The 18,283-nt window shown below is 38.4% G+C and overlaps 1 non-coding gene across 1 annotated transcript; it reads right to left on the bottom strand.

Moving 5' to 3' along the window:
- Positions 1 to 730: 730 nt before the first annotated feature.
- LOC123461081 lies at positions 731 to 837 on the bottom strand. Its single transcript, XR_006637399.1, has one exon. It is a non-coding gene; the product is annotated as a U6 spliceosomal RNA (small nuclear RNA).
- Between the last annotated feature and the right edge of the window lie 17,446 nt (positions 838 to 18,283).

Raw genomic sequence — 18,283 nt, 5'->3', positions numbered from 1 at the left:
CTCCTTGAATGTGAATTACCCACTCCCTGGGTGCCAAGGTGCTTTCATGTGCATGGAGTGGCTATGACTGTGGCTAAGGTAGCTCTCAGCAGTGAGGACTTACTGAGTATGGGCTTTCACCAAACTTCTCCATACACCTGGGTCCTATACTTATAGCTGTTTTATTCATTTCCATTTTATGCTGATTTCCTTTGTTCTTTTTCTCCCCTCCAGTCCCTTATTACTTGTGTGCATGTTTTGATTCACACTATTTGGCTAGTGATTGGACATCTTTGTTTAGGCTAAATTTTTATGAGGATATTGTCCTGATGCAAATATATTAATAAGCTAAGATTGTATAAAAGCCCTGGAACTAGGACATTAAATAAGCCTTTGCTTAGGTTTCATTTATAAAAATCTCTCTGGAGCTTCCTGGGCATGATCTACTAATATCACATGATTTTTCTCATGCTCTGCAGCCAGGCCACCTGTGGTTTTGGTTATCCTAGTGGGCACTGGAGTGCTCTAAAAACCGCTAAACACATATCAGTTGCCCTAAATTAGCATACCAAGTTTCCCTCCTGTTTCCAGTCATCTCTCTCCCCTACACCTTGCCTAAGTCTTATTCCTTAAGGGGGAAAAAGGAACAAAAATATTGAAGCAAGAAAATAAATGTCCAGTCCTTTCTGATAATAGTATTTTTGGGCTATGGTCCAGTCACTATTATTTTTTTCTAATTCATTCTTTTTAAAAAAATATGGAATGCTTCACGAATTTGCATGTCATCCTTGCATAGGGGCCATGCTAATCTTCTCTGTATCTTTCCAATTTTAGTATATGTGCTGCCGAATCGAGCACTAATTCATTTTTTAATTTATTAAAACAAGTTTTTATTAATTAGTTTTGTATTCAGCAAATACAGACAGTTTGGTACCATTATTACAGTCATCCATGACCTACCCCTCCACATTGGCCCGTCCTTCTTGAGGTATATGGGTCCTGCATTGTGGAGTTAGCCCACAGTTATGGGTAAGATAAATGTCTCTTTCTGCATTTCATGACCCAACATGTGGCTCTGACATTCTTTCTGCCCCCTCTTACGCAAAATTTCCCTGAGCCATGTTGGGTTCATTTTTGGTCTGCTTCAGTGATGAGGTGTTGGGGGCCTCTGAAGCTCTGGCTCTCTGATTCGGTAGGAGTTGATTTGTCTCTGTGTTTGTCTCCTTCCCCCTTGTGCTGGTATCCGTTCATCAGGAAAACAGCACCCTTGCTTATTTCACCAATTTTTCTTAGTTTCAGCCGGGGCCCTTTTGAGGTTTGATGGGGTGGCTCTTTCCTTAGGATCTACATCTATCTGAAAAAGAGAAGCAGATTCTCCAACAAAGGCCCTTACAGGGAGCACCTGAGCCACAAGACACTGGAGAGGGTAGGATCAAGGCTAACCTTAATCTTGTACATCTTCTCTCCCTCCCTCTCCCTCTCCCTCTCCCTCTCCCTCTCCCTCTCCCTCTCCCTCTCCCTCTCCCTCTTCCTCTCCCTCCCCCTCCCCTCCCCCTGCCCTCCCCTCCCCCTCCCCCTCCTCCTCCCCCAAACATTAGCCCACTCTTAAATATCAAGCTACCACCAATCATGGGCTACAAGAAGGCCTACACCTATTAAATTCTCTATTAAAAAAGTAAGGGTTATCGCATTCTTTTGCTTTTAACATTTCTTGCTAATGTCTCATTTTTCTGCACCTTTATTTTAGTTATATTTTTTGATGTTTTGAGACAAATATTTGCTAAATAGCCCAGGCTGCTGTCTAATTTGTGATTTTCATGCATCTCACCAACTGAATGCTGGGACAATATCAACTCACTTTCAACATCAGTTAATTCTCATCCTGGTTCATGTGCTCACATTCTTTTTGCAGGGGTCTCATCCATCACCACTGCTTCCTAAGCATCCCAGCTGTCACTCGGTGTGTTTAATCTTTCCTCAGTGTTTGCAGTTACATTCATTCTAGGTCCTTAACCATTAATGGACATAAATTCCCAGAATATAAATTTAATATCTTCTTCATGGTTCTCACTCTCTCGAAGGCATACATAGCATTTGTAAAATTTCCCTGTAAAACATAAAACACTCAATAATAATGCCTACACAAAACACTCAATGAAACTGCTTACATTTGCTAAGGAAAGCTTTATTAAGCATGGTGTATTCCTCTGCCAGGAAATCATCACAGTTTCCTTCTGACAGAAACTTCTAATTGTTTCATTTTGTGGATGAAGTGATGTACGCTGAGGAGTTATGTGCTAATCTCAGTACTAACTGGTTGGATAAAGATCTTGACTTTGATGTAGAAAAAAAAAGGGAACTTCTCAAGACAATTGTCAGGTTGATTAGAGAATCATGTTCAGAGTTACTCAACAAGAGCTTTACCTAAAATAAACCCCCAGGGCTGCCATCACTTGAGATAGTGATTATAATGATTACTGGAGGCCAACATTAGAATGAAAGTGCTCTCTCCTCCCAGGGAGTCTTAAAACTCATCAAAGCCGAAAATGAGAGACTATAGAGTGCTCAAATCTAAAAAAGAAAAAGAAAAAGAGTCATTTCTATCACACCTTCCAAGGCTGAGGGAACATTGTGAAAAATGGGGGTGCAAAGAATGTAGAAGCCACAAGGTGTTGAAGGAGTACTTTGGCGCATTATCCTCCAGATAATAACATGACCTCACAGTGGTTGTCATTACCCCTGTCCCCTGTGAGACTTGCACGATGCTGAGAACATAAACATTTTGACATAGAAGATTGAAAGCATGGGATGTCAAAACAAAAACAGACTGCATGGAAAGGGGAGTATGATCAGCAGACTTGGGATGGAGTGGGGAGAAAAAAGGGCCATAGGAAGGGAATATGATCAAATTATAGTACATTTATGTATTAAAGTTCTCAAGAAAAATGTTAATAATTTTCTGTGCAATATAAACACCTTGAAAGAAATTCATTGTCTTGTTTTGATTATAGAGCTGCTGATTTGCATATCCAAATGACCAAACTTTGTCTTCTGTGGAGGCTGTGAAAGCCACACCTGTCTCTTTCCATTATGAGAATTAGAGGCTGTAATTCCTATTTATAAGATGGGAAATACTCCAAACCCAGGTAAACGTTTAGATAATATGTAATTCAAGAATATGAAATGACCAAGAAATTTGGTCAAAGTAACAACACTGAGAGCTGGCCAGGGAGGGTGTGAAAAGACCCATGAATTAACTACAGTATCATGCTGCCTCCCAGGCTAAAAGTGGGAGCTAGAAGAGAAAAATATTTAAGCAACACTTATGGAATCTTAAATATCAAAATGTTGGTAAGCTTCTTAGAGGTGACTTTGACTGGAATTCCTTGTGGAGCTCCCTGCTCATCAGCTTCAGATAAACTGTTCTCATTAATGCCAAACTGGACTAATTTTGTTTCTGCTCACTGGTATGGTGCTACCTGACTTTTACCCCTGTTTCCTGATCTTGGCATTGGGGTTTCTGGTTTGGCATCTCTTTTAGATTTCTGAGTTTTGGCTCCATGTTGCTTTTGGCTCTTGTTATAGTTTTCTTGTAGAGAATGTTCTTCTGTCAGTATTTGTATACAGACACACAATCTCCTATTATCTCTGCTCATGTCAGTGTCTTTCATGTATATTACCTCATGTAATCCTCCCATCATATCTCTATAAGAGGCTGGATTACTGTTATGTTTCATATAGTGACACAAAGGTTTGGGGAGATTAAATAAGTTCCCCAAATTAGGAAAGCTTAAAAAGTAGAAGATTTGGATTTAACCCATTGTGCCTGATTTCTGAATATGATCTCAGTCCAGCATGGCAATCTCACAATATCTTCTAGTTACTCTACTTCACTGGGCACTGTCTGCAGCTAAGGGTGCTTCTTCATGCTCAGAGAACTCTCCTTGACCCCACTGCCTTCACCCATAACCCTGTGTCTTGGTGTCTTGAGCCCATTGAATTCTAACACACTCTGACATCTGAACAATGGAAATTCATTTTGCTCCTTCAGTCCAGATGGTCATGGACTGAATTTCAAGTATGTTGATAAAAGCTTCATTCATTGCATTGATGCATACTTACTATTATTAATTAATAGGTAAGTAGAAAAATAGTACAACAAATATTATATCATAGATACATGCGATTTTTAAACAGTATTTAAAATATTTAGTTAAAAAATCTCTATTCTGCATTAGAAACATTGAAATTCAGAGAAAGGATTTCTGTGCCTAAGGTCACACAGGTGAAAATGAAACTGATGGTTCTCACTCAGAACGATTTCCTAGAGTACATGGAGTACAACACAAACTATAGAAATCAAAAGTGTGTGTTAGGCACAAAATGACAGAGAAAGTCACCTCAGGAATGCAATACTTGCCCAAGTATGTGGTTTACAATAGAAAAGAATGACTGCCTCCTTGTACTGACCAGTGTTTATAGAAAATTGACCTGAGGATGTACATATAAATAAACTCAGAATAGTTCATAGACTAAAATTTTAAGAGTTGAAAATTTTAATTCCAAACTTTAAAACTTGGGCTAAGAAGGCAGCTCAAAGGGTAATGTGCTTGTGTTACTTTTTTAAGGCAAACATCGGATCTCAATTCCATACCAAGAGCTCACATATATGCTAGAGATGGTGTGTGCACCACCTGTAATCTTGTCACTGAGGAAGCAGAGCCAGGAGGATCCCTATAACTCACTAGGGATCCAGTCTTGCTTAACTGTTGAGTTCTAGGACAATGAAAAACCTTGTCGATGTTATTCCTGGTGATAAATCCTGAGCTTGTCCTCTGTTCTCCACATGCTAGAGCACAAATATGTAATCTCACCTGCATGTATATGTATAGCCACATACATATGAAGACACAAAATTAAGAACTCTAGGAGAAAAACCTTTGCAAATTTGAGGAAGGAATCACAGAGTTTAAAAGCATCAACCAATGAAAAAATAAATTAGAGATTAATCAAAGGTAAAAACTGGGCTAAAGAGATAGCTTAGAGTTATGATACTTGCCTGCAAAGCCGAATGAGTCAGATTCAATACTCCAGCACCCATGTAAAGACAGGTTCACAGTGGCACATGCATTTGGAGCTCATTTATACTGGCTGGAGTTTCTGGCCTATTCTCTCCCTCTCTCTCATCTCTCTTCTGTCTCTCTCTGCTTGAAAATAAATAAAATATTTAAAAAATAAAAAATAAAAGCCATTGCAGTAAAAATACTGTTAATAATGTAAGAATGGTAGCCAAAAATTGGGATGTATAGTAATACTACTGTATTCGTTTGGCACAGCATTATCTATGCAGAAACATGTACTTCAATTCTACAACTCACTAATATGAAAGAAGAATGCAAAACAAGTGTTGATGAGGATTTAGTCTGAGTATAAAATGCATGCAGGTGGGAATGTATTATACTACAACCAGGAAGTGGTACTAGGATGGCAATGGATTGGACACATTGTGAACCTATGACAGAGATGAAATCCCACAGATTAAAACTTCATTTTGGCTGCTGCAGACCATAGGCAGTAGACCCTACTTGGATCAAGAAACTGTTTCCAGCTTCCTTCCTTGCAAGATCCTATAGTTGTATGTAGACAGAGTAGGGATAAGAAATGACATTTGGTTACCTTTGGAGAGTGTATTTCAAGATCACTTTGACTTTCAGACCAAATAGAAAGCTTAACACCCTAGTGATTTGGGTGGTTTGTAATAAATGACCAGTCTTGGTTGCAAGTCTGACTTTAATTCCCATCTTAGTAGGCCTGGCAGAAGTGAAAGAGATTGTCAATACTAAGTCTTATGTTCTATACCCAAGGGCTGCAGATTCCAGGTGCAGTCTCTTCACCTGCACAGGTGAGGATGATAAAAATGAATGACAGCTTTCAAGAGGTTTCGCCAAATATATATAAAAGAAACAAAATATCTATCTATCTATCATCTATCTATCTATCTATCTATCTATCTATCTATCTATCTATCTATCTACATATATAATTTTCTTATAATGGAAAGCCTGCAAATATCTCAACTCTGCTTCCTGGGAACTGCATAGAAAACTCTAGATCCTGTTCATTTATTATTTCTGTCAAGGATATTGTAAAGATGTTTTCACTTTCAAATCTGTTCCTTGTTCACTCTATCATACAAATGGCTAAACTCTCACACTGAATTACTTTCAGTCTTCTGACAGGAGAAAACCCATGATTTCCCTGAAAATTAGTAGCATTCATTCCCAACCAGGATCTGGGCTGTGGCCAACCCAGGGCCAGGGCAGGGCCTCTGGGCATTCTAAGTAGATCACCACAGGCAGATGAGTTCTTTCTCCTTCAAGATCAGCCTGCTTCAGCACTCCTGAGCTCAGAGTCTGGGCATGGAGTGCTTGTTCTTTGCTGTACCTTAGGCTTTCACTAGAAAGGAATCTGGGACCCAACACCTCACAAAGGGATTTACATTTATCCTCCTCCAGCTCAAAATCTTCTTTGAGGAACTGGGGAAATAAGAACCTGCCTTGGCCTCCATGAATTGTCTAAGAACTATCTGTAGGGTGCTAACTTCTTACCTGGCAGAGAGAAGCAGCACCTCAGCAGAGGAAGGACAGGTAAGAAAAGTTAATGGTTTGCTTGAGTCTCAGACTCAGGTAAAGATGACCCCAAAGCCTGTGCTATTAATCACCATCCTCTTTTGTTTCATGGCTGCAGCCATATGTGACTAGATGACATCTCAGGGCTGGTTTTGAGAGAAAAAGAGAAAGACAGAGAGCACAAGAGAGAGATAGAGAGAGATTAACTCTGGGTTTCCTGTGTGAATACCTCAGTTGAGTTCATGCTCATTCTTTTACTCTCACTTTTACCCTTTCTAAAAAGGACATATCTCAGAAAGGCCCTTGAGGATACTTACCCGCATCCTCCATCCTTCCAAGGAAGAAACCCTTTTAGAATGGGTGACTGACTTCAGCACCACATTAAAATGAGCCTTCCAAATCTTGTGTGTAAGACTGAGGTACCTGAGTTTACATTCCAAGTATTATTGTGCTGCTTCTCTGCTAATATTTCTTTACAGGATCCACTTATGATCCCTACACAATGCCTCTCAGATATTCTAATATATAATCAAAATTATTTCATTGGATGGATATTAGTATTATCCATTTGATAACAAATAATAAATAAGTTGGCTGTGTGCCACTTTAGCAGTTGTCATAACTAAGTGTGCTATTGTTGGTGAGAATAACAAAAGTCATTTCTGATGGCCTGAATGAACATATTATGTCTTCTTCTGTCATGGATTTCTGGTATTAATCAAATCTCTCTGTATTTTGCATATACTTTTGATTCCTTACTGTATCTTTAGGGGAAAATGTACTTCTAATTTAATCATAAAGGTTATGGTTTGAATATATATTTTTGGACTCCAGGCATTTTGGTTATTTAAATTGACTCCGACAGTGTAAATTGGGCTCTGTGACATTCCTGAGCCTTTAAGAGTCAACGGCTTCTGGCAGTCAGCCACATAGGCCTCCACTTGGCCTTAATTAAGTCAGCTTTTACACACCAGTTCTTTAGAATTGCATGCATGCCACATAATTTCAGTGTAAGATATTTTAGCACAAGTGGTCAGGATACCCATGGTTGCAACTTGTTTTTGAATAAAGTGGCTCAAAATCATTCTTGTCTGATATATACTCTGGCCCTTTGTAGATCTTTTGAAGCCATTATAGACTTTTTCAATATCTTCTTTTGTGTCCAATAGTTCAGATTTTTTCCCATTCTCATAGCTTAGCCACCAGGCAAGCATTTATATAGTCCATTTACAGATGAAGAAATTGCTATTGAATGATATCATGAGACTTATGCAGATATTCATAAAGCTATGCAATATATTTTGTCATTTCTATTGACAATTTTCATACATGAGAATCCTGCAATTTGATCATAATTCCTTCCTATTATATTCTTTTGTTCCGCACCCCTACCTCCATTCCATTGAAACCCTTCTTCTTTCCAGATATTCCTTCTTCCACCTTGATTTTCATTTTAATTTTAGCTCCTCCATCATCCATGTTGATTGTGCAGGTATGTACAGGTAATGACAGCTGACAGCTGTAATGAAGTCATGAATGTGACAGTCACTTCATATCCAGGGAATAGTGTTCCAAAGCACTCCTCCCCACCCTCTGGCTCGTACAGTCTTCCTGTACCCTCTTTAACAATGTCCCTGGAGTCCTGGATGAAGTGATGAAAATGTCTCATTTAGTATTGAGCACTCACTAGTCACTTTTTCTTAGCCCTTTGGTGAATTTTGAGTCTCCCCAGTATCTCCTGACTTTACAAAAGAAGTTTTGCTGACCAGTAGCAAAAATAGAAATAATCTCCAGGCATAAACACAAAGAAAATTTTAGGGGGAAATTTGATGATCATATCATATCCATTTTGTCAAACAACAGTAGTAGCTTTCTTCTCCCACAGGGTCTATGACCTTCTCATCAATAGGCCATTGACTAGAGTTCAGTACCAGAATGAATTCTCTTCCATGGAGCAGGTCTCAGATTCAATGAAGATAGCAATTGGTTATTCCCATTATAGTCTTGCTACTAATGCACCTGCAGGCAGATTTTGTAAAGCAAGCTTCAAGGATCAAGTTCTGGGTAAGAATGTTGATGACTTTTCTCCATCAGCAGCCTACATAGTGCTTTCCTACAACATGACAGCTAGAAAGCAGGGAGAAGGCTTCTAGCTAAGTTCCAATTTGATTACTGTCATGCGTTTGATACACATGGTGTCTTCAGCAACAGGATCTTATTATCTGGATCTGGTGGGCAACCAAGAGCTTGACAATAACCTGTATTATTTTGAAGACCTCAGAGACCTCCATGACCAATTACACATTGAGAGGTAGCTCACCTCTGGTATTTGAGTTTTCCTGCAACAACCTATGGCATCAAAGATCAGTACTATCCACGTCCAGCTGGAGTTTTTTTTTTTTTTTCCCCAGACTCTCCCCTTTCTGACTCTTTCTCTGTCCCTTATATCATTCTATTAAATATATTTTTTAAATAGCTTAAAAAAGAAGTCAGTCACCCTATAGCATTTTTATAACATCTTTAGCTGTGGTTAAACCTTCCCATAATCTTCTCTCCTTCATTCTCTTCCCCTGATCTCACTATAGCTGTTCTATTCCCAGTATCCCACCCCCTGCTTGTGTGTCTACTACCCTCTCCCCTTAACCCTTCCCCTCACACTCACATGGCTCCTTTCTAACTATCAGGCATCTGCTGACACTTAATTCAGCCTGCATAATCTAAAACTTCAAAGGTAAGATCCGCACATGAGAAAAAAAATGCAAGTCTTTCTCAGTCTAGGTTACCTCACTTAGTATAATATTTTTGAGACCAATCAATTTTTCTATGTATTTAATAATTTCATTTTCCTTACAAATGAATAACACCCTCAGATTATATATATATATATATATATATATATATATATACATACATATATATATATATATATATATATATATATACACACATACATACATACATATATATATATATGCATACACACACACACACATATGCCACATCTTTGTTATCTAGGCTGATTCCATTCCCAAGCTATTGTGATAGAGCAGTGATAAACATGTATAAGTAAGTGGCTTCATAATAAAGTGCAGAGTCCTTACTTAGGGTATATGCCCAGGAGAGGTACAGCAGAGTCATATAATAGTTCTGTTTAGAATAATTTTTATTGGAAACTTTAAAATGTGAACGTATTGCAAACTGGCCCTTTCCCTTTGGGTTATCTTCTTATTTCTCCTCTCCCCCATACCCAAAAGCTCTCCTCAGTGGGATTGTTAATATTCACTGTAGGATCATGAATGCATGACTACATGCTTGCAGGAGGGACAATTACTCAGAGTGTACTTTCATACCTGGTGACTCTTAGATTTTTCTACTGCCTCTTTCACATTGTTCCCTGAGCCTTGGAGGGTGTATTAGAAACCTCACCTCCTTTAGTGTTGAGTTCTAAGCAGCCTCTGATTTTCTGCCTTGATGAGTTTTGAGTCTATTCATTTTCTATGTTCATCTCCCTGGAGGAAGTCTTCAGGCTTAACCATTAGAGCAGCACACATATTTATTCCACCATATCCACTGTGATTTTTTCTTGCCCTGGAAGACATAATATATATGACTCATCTCATGCTAAACACTGAGCTTTCTCTTCCATTAATTCTGATTGGTCTTGGTTCTACCACCATCTATAGAAAAGTAGGTTCTCTAACCAAAAGTGAGAGCAGTGTTGATCAAAGGGGTTAAACAGACATTTAGCACACTTCTCAAGGGCATAACCTCTCCATTTAGCAAGAACAGTGGAAGCTTTGCTCTAGAGTTTAAAACATTCCAAGCCATATACTTCTGACTTGGTTCTCAGGACCAGACAATAATTCCCTTCCACAGAGCAGGCTTCATAATCAGAGAGCAGTTGGTCACCCCATAGTCTCTGTGCTACTGTTGCACTGGTGTGTACATCTTGCTTAACTGGTGGATTTTGTAGGTTGCAGTATCCATTGCTTGTTCACACTGTTGGTGACTTTTATCCCCTAGTAACTTATATAATGCTTTCCAGCACTATGAGGGCTTGCCAGAAGGAACCTGGCTTCCATCTCATTTCTCACTTGATTTCTCAATGCCCTGCGATTACAGCTTGTGATCTCTACAGTAATGAGGTCTTACTGTCTAGTTCTGGTGGGTAAAAAAGTGCTTTGGCAATGGTCTGAATTATTTTGGGGACCTCCTGGACCAAAAGCTCACTGGGTGAGCGTGATCCATTTCTGCCACTGGGATTAACCAACAATAGCCTATAGTTTAAGGTACTACTTTCTCTACCACAGCAGGGTAATTCTGTCTCATCTCTCTCTCTCTTTCTTTCTCTCTCTTTTTCTTTCTTTCTCTCCCTCTTTCTTTCTTTCTTTCTTTCTTTCTTTCTTTCTTTCTTTCTTTCTTTCTTTCTTTCTTTCTTTCTTTCCCTCTTTCTTTCCTTCCTGTTCTTCCTTTCTCTCTTCCTTTAAGAGAGTTATGTTTTCTCTTTAATTAGCTAACAAACAATACTGTTTCTGTAGTACTGATTCATGCCATCTTTCTTTTTGTATATCCTCCACCCCTTCCTCCACAATCCCTATTTCTTCTCCCATCTCATCCCTTCTCATCCCATACTCTAATCCCTCCTTGCTTCTCCTTTCTCCAAGCCTCATTGTATCTACCTAACCAGTAGTATTGATGCTTGCTACCACTTATAAACAAATCAAACTATTCCATGTTAGGATTTGCATATGGGAAAGAACAGGGGCCATTTGACTTTCTAAGCCTGGGTAACCTCAATTAGAATAACTTTTCCATTTCATATTTTCAATTTTCTTTACTGATGAATATAATTCCATTGTATATGTACCACATCTTCATTACCTGTTCATCAGTTGGCAGGCATCAGGGCTAATACCACTTTCTAGATACTGTAAACAGAACAGCAACAAATATGATGAGCAAGTATCTCTGTAGTAAAGAGTAAAAACTTTAGGGTACATGCCCAGGAGTGGGGTATCTGGATCAAATGGTATATGTATTTTAGGTTTTTAAGAAACTTCAATAGTTATTACCATAGTGGCTGTACAAGCTTACACTCCCAACAGCAGAGGATGAGGGTTCCTCTTTCCCCACATCCTCACCAGCATTTGTTTTTATTTGATTTTTTTGATGATAACCATTCTGACTGAAGTTAGCTGGAGATGTTGAATATTTTTAGATGTTTATTGGTAGTCGTATTTCTTCCTTTGAGAACATTCTCTTTAGTTCCTTCCGCATGTTTTTAGTATTTGCTTAATTTTGAGTTCTTTATATATTCTAGATATTAAACCTCTGTCAGATGTGTATCTTGCAAAGATTTTCTCCTATTCTGTATGCTGTCCATCAACTCTGTTGATGGTTTGTTTAGCTGAACCACATCTTTTTATGCTCATAAGATCTCAAAACCTTTGTTTCTCTTATTCCTTGGGTCATTAGTATCCTATTCAGAAAGTCTTTCCCTATGTCTATGTATTGGAGTGTTTTCCCCACTACTTCTTCTTCTAGTTATTTCAGTTTCAGGCCTTAAATCGAGGTCATTGATGCATTTGGACTTGAGTTTTGTTTATGGTGAGAGAAGAGGGTCAAGATTCATCTTTCACACATGCCTATCTAGCATCATTTGTTGAAAATGTTATCTTTTCTCCAGAGTATGGTTTTGTCCTCTTTGTCAAAGATCAGGTGGCTGTGGTGATTAAAACTAATATGTGGATCTTCTGGTCTTTTTCCATTGATTTATGTGTTTGTTTTTGCTAGTATCATGCTGTTTTTATTATCGTGGCTTTACAGTATACCTTGAAATCAGGTATCATGATACCAACAGCGGTATTCTTCATGCTTAGGACACTTTTGGATAACTATGTCCTTTTGTACTTACATATGAATATTGAGACTATTTTTATCCATGAAAAACAGTGCTAAACTTTTTAATTGAAATTTTATTGAATCGGTGTATTGCTTTTGGTAGGATGACCATTTTTAAGATATTAATTGTTCCAATCCATGAGCATGGGTGATCTTTTCATCCTCTCAGGTATTCTTCAACTTCTTTCTACAGTCATTATTTCAATGTTTTCATTGTAGAGGTCTTTCACTTCTTTGGTTAGCAATATACCTTAATATTTAATTTTTGTGGCTGTTGTAAGTGGGACTTTTTCCCTGATTTCTTTCTCCGGTATTATTTGTAGAGATGGGTTAGTGCTTATGTATCCATATAGCCAGATTTTATTGTGGAAAGTTATTCCTCTTTCCATTGTGAAGGATAATTTTACTAGGTATAGTGGTTTGGGCTAGCATATGTAATCATTTAATATTTGAAATACTCCATTCCAAGTCCATCTGTGATAGAGTTTCCACTGAAAAATCAACCAAATTCTGATGGGTTTACAGTTTTTAAATGGAAAGTTGTTTTTATTTGCATCTTTAGATAAGCTTACTTTGTTTTCTGTCTTTTGTATTTTAACTATCATGTGATATGAGGAATACTTTCTAATTTTTTATTAATTAGTTTCGTATTCAGCAAATACAGTCAATTTGGTACCATTATTAGGCTCATCTGTGACCTAAACCCTCCCTTTGGCCGCTCCTTGTTGAGGCATATGGGTCATGCATTTTGGAGTTAGCCCACAGTTATAGGAAGGATAAATATCTCTGCATATCATGACCAAACATGTGACTCTGACATTCTTTCTACCCCTTCTTCCACAAAATTTCTCTGAGCCATGTTGGATTCATTTTTGGTTTGCTTCAGTGATGAGGTGTTGGGGGCCTCTGGGTCTCTGGATCTCTGATTTGGTAGGAGTTGATTTTTCTCTGTGATGATCTCCTTTCCCCTTGTGCTCTTTCCCGGTTCACTAGGAAAACAGCACCCTTGCTTGTTTCAGCAATTTTTCTTAGTTTCAGCTGGGGCCCTTTTGAGGTATGATGGGGTGGCTCTCTCCTTAGGATCTACATCTATCTGAAAAAGAGAAGCAGATTCTCCAATGGAGAGTAAGTTATCACCGGGACAAATGAGAAAACCCTTACTCCTTTTATACAGAATTTAATAGATGTAGGCCTTCTTGTAGCACACAATTGATGGTGGCTTGATAATGGAGAGTGAGCTTATGTTTGGATATGGTTCTGACTTGTTTCCCAGCTCCAGGTATGAGCCCCGTACCACTGAGGGGATCAGTAAGCTGAATCAAGAGCACTTGGTTCCCCACCATGGCTGTGTGCCACTATTGCACTTGTGTGGGCATCACAAAAGGTTATTTTCTGATAAGTAGGTTAGACCATGAGATACTTGGACAGATATTGGTTATTTTCCCCCAGTCGCCCATGTAGCACCTTCTGGCACTAGACATGCTGATTTTCTGGGGACTGACTCTCTTTCAGCTTCCAGCCACCCATTCCATTTTATGTGTCAACCACATAAGGTGTCTTCAGCAGTAGGGTCTTACCACTAACCTTTGGTGAGTCATCAAGTACTCTGACAGAAATCTGTCTTTCTTTTAGGAAACCTTGTAGGTCTCTCTGATCAAAAGCTCATTGTGGATGATAGCCACATGCTGGTACTGGGAGTTACAGGTCAGTGCCCACTAAGAAAAGGAAGAAAAAGATAACTAATATACAAGAGTTAGAGAGGAGACAGAGATAGAGAAAGAGAGAGAGAGAGAGAGAGAGAGAGAGAGAGAGAGAGAGAGAGAGAGAGAGAGAGGGAGGGAGAGGGAGGGAGGGTAGCTGTAGAAGATTAAGTTTAGTCTTCATTATATATTCTCCAGTTCCTTGTGGTTCAGGTGTTCCCTCTAAGGGTCTTGTGCAGTTCAGCCATTTGGTCTGCATTTTAGGAAGTATAATTTTATGGTACCATTGTCGTTTAGGTTGAGATTTGTGTTTTCCACCCCTCCATTGCCCTACCCTCCCTCCCCACCCGTCCTATTGTCTAGTCCACGAGATGCTTCCTGGGTATTTAAGACATCTTGGGTAGATTCAGGTTAGGTGCTGTAGATGAATGAGACTATGTGGTAATTTTTTTGCTGTGATTGGGTACATTGAATGAGAATGATTTGTTCCAGGTTCAACAATTTTACCTCAAATTTCCTTGTGTCATTTTTTTATTACTGCTGTATAGAATTCCATTGTGTAGATATACCACAGCTTAGTTATCCATTTTGCAAGTGATGGACATCTAGGTTGATTCTAGCTCTTAGCAATTCCAAATTGAGCCGCTACAAACATGTTTGAGCAAATCTTTCTGGCCAGTGGTTAGGAGGTTTTATGGTAGATGCCCAGTAAGGGAATAACTGGGTCTGTTGGTGTCTCTATAGTCAGCTTTTCCAGGAGTCTCCATATTGCTTTCCAAACTGGTTGTACCATGGTACATTCCAACCAAGAGTGGATGAGAGTTTCTACTTCTCTACATCCTCGCCAAACATTTATTTTCACTTGATTATTTGATGTTTGCTATCCTTATTGGGGTAAGGTGGAATCTCATAGTTGTTTTAATTTGCATTTCCCTGATATTTAGGGATGATGAACATTTTATCAAGTGTTTGTTTGCCATTTGTATTTCTTCCTCTGTGAACTGCCTGTTCAGCTGTTTTCTCCAGTTTGTGAGTGGGGTGCTTGGCTTGTTACTATTTAGATTTTTGAGTTATTTGTAGATTCTAGAGATTAGGCTTCTTTCAGTTGGATAACCTACAAATATTTTTTCCCATTCTTTGTAATCTATAGGCTTTACCTATTGTATGCTTGTCTGTAAAGAAACCCTCCAGCTTCATGTGGTCCCATTGGTTGAGTGACTGTTTAAGATTGTGAGCTACTGGGATTTTGTTCAAGAAGTCTTTTTCCATTCCTATATCATGGAAAGTACTTCCTAAATTTTCTTCCAGTAGTATTCGAGTTTCTGCTCTTATATTGTGGTCTTTGATCCATTTGTATTTGAGTGTAGTTTATGGTGAAATTTGTGGATCAAGTTTCAGTTTCTTGCATGTGGTTATGCAGTTTGTCTAGCACCATTTGTGGAAGATGCTGTCTTTTTTCCAGCCTTTATTGTCAGGGCCTATGTCGAGTATCAAGTAGCTATAGATGCTTGACCCAAAGTCCGGGTCCTCAAGTCTATTCCATTGGTCTATACTTCTATTTTTATGCCAGTACCATGTTGTTTTTTATTACTTTGGCTTTGTAATATAGCTTTAGATCAGGTATGGCGATGCCTCCAGAAGTATTTCTTTTGCTGAGGATATGTATGGATATGTGAGGCCTTCTGCCTTTCCATATGAAATTTGAGATCATTTTTTCTATCTCTGTGAAGAACACTGTTGGGATTTTAACTGGAATTGCATTAAATATGTATATTGCCTTTGGTAGGATTGTCATCTTCACAATGTTAATTCTGCCTATCCAGGAGCACAGATCTTTCCATTTTCTCAAGTCCTCATCAATTTCTTTTTTGAGTTTTTTATGTTTTCCTTGTATAGATCTTTTACTTCCTTGGTTAATGTTATTCCAAGGTATTTTATTTTATTTGTTGCTATTGAAAATGGGACTATGTCCCTTATTTCTTTCTCTGTACCTTTGTCCTTTGCATATAGAAAGGCTACTGATTTTTGTGCATTGATTTGGTATCCTGCTACTTTGCTATAAGAGTTAATCACCTTCAGGACTTTTGGGATAGAGTCTCTCAGGTGTCTTACATATACAATCATGTCATCAGTGAATACAGCTAACTTAACTTCTTCCTTTTCAAACTGTATCCCTTTTATTTCCTTCTCCTGTCTTATTGCTTGAGCTAGGACTTCCAGTACTATATTGAAAAGCAGATGTGAGAGAAGACAGCACTGTCTTGTTCCTGATCTTAATGGGAATTCCTCCAGTCTCTCTCCATTAAGCATTATTTAGGCTTTAGGAGCTTTTCATAGTGCCTTTATTATGTTCAGATATGAACCAACCATGCAAATTCTCTCCAATGCTTTGATCATGAAGTGATGTTGTGTCTTTTCAAAGGCCTTTTCTGCATCTATCAAAATGTTCATGTGGTGTATTACATTGACAGATTTCCGTATGTTGAACCACTCCTGTGTTCCTGGTATGAATCCCACTTGGTCAAGTTGGATAATGGTTTCAATGTGTTGTTAGATTCGGTTTTTGAGGATTTAGTTCAGGATATTTGCATCTAAGTTCATCAGGGAAATAGGCTGGTAGTTTTCTTTTCTTGTGGCATCTCTGCCTGGTTTGGAATTAGGGTAATACTAGCTTCATAAAAGGAGTTGGGTAGCTTTCTCTGTTCTTCAATTGTGTGGCACAGTTTTAGGAAGATTGGTTTGAATTACTCCATGAAGGTTTGATAGAATTCAGCTGAGAAGCCATCTGGTACTAGACTCTTTGGGGGATTTTTTTTTTTATTACTTTTTCAATCTCCATGAGTGTTTTGGGTTCATTGAGGTTTTTAATCTACTCTGAGTTTAGCATTGATAGATGGTATGCGTCCAGGAATTTATCCATCTCCTCCACATTATCCAGTTTTGTGTAGTAGAGGTTTTTGAAATAAGTCCTGATGATCCTCCCAATTTCACTTATGTCTGTTGTGACCTCTCCTTTTTCATTTTGAATTTTGTTAATTTGAAGCTTCTCCTTTTTTGCTTGATCAAATTGTCCACTGGTTTGTCAATCTTGTTTATTTTTGCAAATAACCAGCTCTTTGTTTAGTCAATTGTCTTAATTGTTTCCTTGGTTTCCAATTTATTAATTTCTGCTCTAATTTTAATTAGTTCTTTCCTTCTGGAGCTCTTTGGGTTGGATTTTTCTTGTTTTTTCCAGTGCCTGAGGAGGGGTTTGTCTTTAGTGGTGAGGTGGATTTCTTGAAGGCAACAGATTGAGGGGTCTGATTTTTTGATCAATCCTACTAGCTTGTGTCACTTGATGGGTGAATTAAGGCCATTAATATTTAGTGTAATTACTGTGAGATTTGATTTGCTCCCTGCCATATTTTGATGGTAGATGTGGGTTGGTGTTTTCATGGGATTTGAAATTTTTTGTGCCTACTCTGAGTTTGGTTATTGTGATCTGCTTCTTGTAGGCATTTTAGTTTGATTATTTGTTTCTTCTCTGTGGAGAATTTCCTGAAACACTCTCTATAGGTTTGGTTTTGTGTTCATATATTTGTCAAGTTGAGTTTTGTAATGGAAAGTTTTTCTTTCACCATCTGTTATGAGGGATAATTTTGCCAGGTAGAGTACATTGTGTTGGAAACTATATGTTCTTAGACTTTGCAGTGTTTCTTTCCAGGCCCTTCTAGCTTTCAATGTTTCCTTTGAGAAGTTTGGAGTAATTCTGATGGGGTTACCATTGAAAGGGGTGTGCTGTTTTTCCCAGTTTCTTTTAAGATTTTCTCTTTGGTGTCAATGTTTAGAGTCTTAATGACAATATGTCTTGGAGAGTTTCTCCTTTGGTACAGTCTGTTTGGGTTTCTGTTGGCTTCTTGTATCTTGATGGGCCTTTCTTTTAAAAGACTGGGGAAGTTTTCTTCAATTATTTTGTTAAATCAGTTCTCCATGCCATTGGTCTGAATTTCTTCTCCTTCTGGTATTCCAATGATTCCAATATTAGGATGTTTAAGTATATCTCACAATTCCCTCATGTTCTGTTCACAGCAACTT

This window comes from Jaculus jaculus, chromosome 5 (assembly GCF_020740685.1).
Source record: "Jaculus jaculus isolate mJacJac1 chromosome 5, mJacJac1.mat.Y.cur, whole genome shotgun sequence".
Taxonomy (NCBI): Eukaryota; Metazoa; Chordata; class Mammalia; order Rodentia; family Dipodidae; genus Jaculus; species Jaculus jaculus.
The sequence above is the reverse complement of the archived record's forward strand: the minus strand, read 5'-3'. Positions and strand labels throughout refer to the sequence as shown.